The sequence below is a fragment of the Nothoprocta perdicaria genome, unplaced genomic scaffold (genome assembly GCF_003342845.1).
Source record: "Nothoprocta perdicaria isolate Ctin4 unplaced genomic scaffold, notPer1 scaffold_211, whole genome shotgun sequence".
NCBI classification, from domain to species: Eukaryota; Metazoa; Chordata; class Aves; order Tinamiformes; family Tinamidae; genus Nothoprocta; species Nothoprocta perdicaria.
The window spans coordinates 1,029,459-1,034,381 of NW_020455328.1; positions in this window are offsets into that span (position 1 = coordinate 1,029,459).

A 4,923-nucleotide genomic window follows, 5' to 3' on the forward strand; every position below is an offset into this window, starting at 1 on the left:
GGGCCTCGACGCGGGTTCAGGGGCCGCTGCTTCCGAGAGCCAACACCAGAGGAGCCACCCTGGCTCCGGGGTAGGGGCACCGTACGGGGCTGGCAGCCCCCAAACACCCGCCACAACCACCGKGCGGCGGAGGGGCGCGGGGGACCCGGCAACTAGCTCTGACCTTAGAAAGGGACTCGGTGACAGCGGGTAGACAGACAGACAGACCGACCAGACCGACCGACCGACCGACCCGACCACAGGACCCTGCAGCGCCACCCCCGCCACGGCTGCCCCGCCGCGGTGTTCCCCCCACAGCACCGACCCGGCCCCACGGCCGCCCCACGGCCGCCCCACGGCACCTGCGCGCGGCCCCGGCTCTCTCCGCCGCCCCGGCTGCTCTGCGCCCGCCCGGCCCCGCCGCCGCTTAAAGCGCCGGGGCGGAGCCAGCGCGGCCCGGCCCGGCCCGGCCCTAACCCGCCGCCCGCCGCCGTGGGGCCCGGCCCGTTCCCATTGCCGGCCCTAACCCGCCGCCGTGGGGCCCGGCCCGTTCCCATTGCCGGCCCTAACCCGCCGCCGTGGGGCCCGACCCGGTCCCGTCCCGAACCCGCCGGCCGCCGCCGTGGGGCCCGGCCCGGCCCAGCCCCGGCCCCAGCCCTGTCCCATTCCTGTCCCGCTCCGGGCAGCCCGGGCCCCACCGCGGCTGGGCTGCCCTCGCTGTGGGGCCTGACCTGCTCCTCTCTGCGGGGCTCCACCTGCTCCTCTCTGCGGGGCCCTTGCACAGTCCCAGCCCAGCTGTGGGTCCTGGCTTATACTGCACTGTGGGGCTGGATGCAACATCCCTGCTCTGGGATCTGATCTGCAACTTGCTGTGGGGCTGGAGTCCCCTCCCCTCCGTGGGACCTGATGCGGCCTTGTTGTGGGGTGAGACCATATCCCCGCTTTGGAGCTTGCCTTATACCCCACAGTGGGGTCAGACCCTATCCTGGCTTTGGGGTTGGGCCCCATTCTCTGGGGCCAGGGCTGCACCTCACCATGGGGTCAGCTCCCCATTTCCACTGTGACACTCGACCCACAACCTGCTATGGGGCCAGACCTGCATCCCACTGGACCCCCGGAGCAGTTGCACAGCTCTCACGGTGCGGCCAGACCCTTGTCCCTATGATGGAACTGGCCCYTCTGCCCGATTGTGGGGCCAGAGCCGCACCCTCCTCGTGCGGGGCGACCCACAGCCCTGGCAGGTCCTTGTGATCCTGCTTCCCGGGGSACAGGATGGGTGCTTGAAGCCCCCATCAGCAGTGGCCCCTTCCCTGGCAAGGCCCCCGCGCAGCTCGGTTTGGGTTCCAGCACAGGGTGTTTAGAGGGAATCGCGGGTTTAGCCCCCGCTCTGCTGATCAGATACCGGATCAGCGAGTCGCCGCCCGTGCAGCCGCCAGGGAAGAGCTTTGGGTGCAGCTTAGGGAGACCCGCTCTGCACAACACGGTCCGGGGCCCAACTGCATCGTTGTAGCTCGAGAKCAAGGTTTACCTGTGCAAATGGGAAAGGTTTGCCGTCCTCTGCCATTAAAACCAGGGAGCTGCAGCCCGTGTTCTGGCAGCCAAGACCCACTCGGATCTTTCCCTTCYCATTTATGATTTTTCTTTTTGTTCTTCATTTCCAGTGAATTGTGAATGACCGAATTGTGCCCGGTTTTGGCACATCTTAGTGCTCTGTTCCATAGGCAAACTCAGTACCAGGTCCTGTGCAGAGAGTCTGAGAGCCCGGCCTCAGAAATAGTAACAAGAAATCTTACTCCAAGTTCYGAGGGAAAGGAGAGCGAACGGGAGAGGAAATATTAGTGACTTCTGCCTCGTGACTTGGAGAGCACATTTAGGGACAGGATCTCCCCGATTCAGAAAAATAARAGGCATGTGAGTCAGAGAAGCCTGATTCCAGCTATGCCTGTTCGCTCTTGTCCAACCAGTCCCGCTCCTAGCCCTGCCGGAATGACGTGCCATGAGCTTACGTTATTTACCCGCTCTCCTCAGGTAGCCTCCAGATGCTAGATTTTCCCTTTTTGATAGCAATTCCTAACATCTATATAAGAAATAAGCAGCGAGAACCTCAACTGCAGCGTTGCGGCTCCRTGGAGCCTCGCACGGACGCTTCCCAAAGGCAGGACGCGCTGACCCCCGTGCTGGCGGGAACTGCCGCGCCGGTTACCGGGTGCTCTCACACCCAGGAATTAGTTTCCTCATGTCTAATGTTCAGGCAGTCTGTCAGAAGTAAAATGGACGTGAGGGATTTCCAAAAACACAGTGGTAAATCCATTACTACAGAAAGAACATTTAGGGAGTATGTTACTACCACACTCACAAGTAACAAAAAAGAACAAAAATTAAAATTTTCTCCACGTACTTTATTTCTATTGCTAATTACTACTTACTCACAGCACATCTTACAAATTCTCATATATAAATATATATTTTTCTCTCTCYTTCTCACTTTCCTGAGGGCATAATTCAGATTTTTTTAAAGATGAAGCCTGCATGTGACCTTGCAGCATTCCTCCTCGCTGCCCTCTGCTCTGTTACTTCGGATGATCCCTCCCATTCCCTTTTCACTGCTGAGTGGAATCCCGCGCAGCCTCGCTGCCCCATCCCCTGCCCCTCTGGTCTCCTCCTGCCTAACACCAGACTTTATGGACTTCTGCCATAAACTCCTGGGATGCTTCTGCCCCAGGTTGGTGCAGGTGCCCTKGTTCTGCCCATCCACCAGGTCTGGATCCCGACAGCGAGGGGAGAAGAGCACTTCCCTTGGCTTGGGCATGCAAACAGCCACAGGCTGTGCACAGTTACCCCTTCGCCTGCAAAACTGATCAAAACATGTTCACTCTTCACAAARTTATCCAATTTTAGCTTTGCTATTATTTTATATAAAAGCTTTTTATATATTTTTTTAATTCCCATGTTTTTGGAAACTGAGTAAATAATCAGCGTGCCTGACCTGCCTGTTTCTCACAAGACTTGCTACATGTCAGTGTCCTCAGGCCTTTCACATCCACAAAATACCTTCCACTCACCTGAGATTATCTTATCCTGGTTTGATCTCTTAAGTATGCAGCCACCTGCCCGCCTTCAGCGGACAGTTAATCTGCTTGCTCTCTTGATAATTCTTGCTGTTACCTTATGCAAGTTCATTTTGCAGCCCAAATTTCACTCTGCAGCTTCCTTTTAGTCTTATTCTGACTAGTTTCTGACTAGTTTCTATGTCATATTCTGACATAGTTTTTTATGAAACGGAGATGTTGCCAATAGAGCTTCCTGTAAGCTTTTGGCACAGCACAGTGCAGGTAGTTTTCTTAAGCTAGTGTCAGAGCTAGCCTTGGTGGTTAGATACCTCTCAGTGTCTTAATTGGTGCCTTGATTAATTCCTCACTGACTAACCCCAAAACTTGCCCTTAAGCAAATGGGTTTTGAAGTTAGCTCTATGCCATGTTCACCTGGTGGAAAAAATGATTCCTGCTTGGCACCACCCTTATTTGCCCTGTGCAAGAAGGGATGTATGCTTAGCTAACAACTTAGTCTAAACGAAGCGGGTCCTCCCCGATGCTGTAGCACTTTGTATAAGGCCCTAAGTGCAKTTAGAGAAGTGACCCACAGCGAAGCCTTGGTGCTGATGCTCTCAGGTGGCATTTGCTGCAAAAGCCCAGCAAAACATCGAAGCTGCTGCTGTGAGGGTTTCAATGGAGGTTTCTGAACAGCCTAGCAAAACATGAGCTGCCTTCCAGGTGCCAGCTCAGCAGAATATTAATACCTATGCKAGAAATGATGTCACCTTTCTGGCAGGAGACATAATTTAGGGTGAAAGTATTGATTTCTTTAATAAAGCTCGAGTTATTCACCGTACACCCACAAGGCTGGATTATCCCTCACATCGTGCGGTGGAAAAACCTGCAGGCAGCAGCTTAAGTCATCTCTAAGAAGCACAAGCCCCGCCGCTGACTGACAGCATTTCATTAACGTGGGATAAAATCTGAGGTCCCACGCAGCSTGTCCCGGCAAGGCAGGTGCCGCTCGGGAGGAGGGCAGGGACGTGTCGCTTGTGTTAGGGGGCAGARAGGGAAGCAAACGATCCGAACTTGCTGGTTTTGGGACACTTCCAAAGGGGAAGGGGGAATGTAGGGAGGAAGYGGCCAAGCTCTTTTCAGTGGGGGACAGTGACAGGACAAGGGGCAATGGGTACAAGTTGCAACCCAGGCAGTTCCATCTCCATGTGAGGAGGAACTTCTTCCCTGTGAGGGTGCCMGAGCCCTGGCACAGGCTGCCCAGGGGGGCTGTGGAGTYTCCTTCTCTGGAGATCTTCCMAACCCGCCTGGATGCCGYCCTGTGCCCCGTGCTCTGGATGTCCCTGCTGGAGCAGGGGGTTGGACTGGATGATCTCTAGAGRTCCCTTCCAACCTCARCCATTCTGGGATTCTGTGAGTCCCAGTTCTATTGGACTACGGTGTGACTTGTTAGGAAGGCACTGCCCAGATAGCAGGGGTAGCAGTGCTGAACCCGTAACGTGAAAAGGCCCTGGTTAGGCTGAGAGAAGGATCCATGTGACTCTCCTTTGCCCCTCCACCCCATTGCCAATACCAGCTCGGGCCCTAAACCCTTCTTCCTGCCACACTGGCACCGCTGCGCGCGGCTCCTCGTCCGGTCCTGCTGCCGGTGGGAGCAGAGGGGTCGGTGCCGGCGGCGACGCTCGCGCGGCTCCCTGTGCCGGCCGGCGCCGGGCCTGCTCCCCGCACCTTGTGCAAGGAAGTGAGGGGACCCTTTCCAGGCGGGACTCCTTTCCAGGTGCTCCTCGCGGCCTTCACTGTGGCTTTACGTGAAGGGAGAAGCATTTCGGGTCGCGCCAGAACAGCTAAGGGTGGCGAGCGCGGGCAGGCAGCTCGGGCGCTGGAAAGCAGGCCGGCT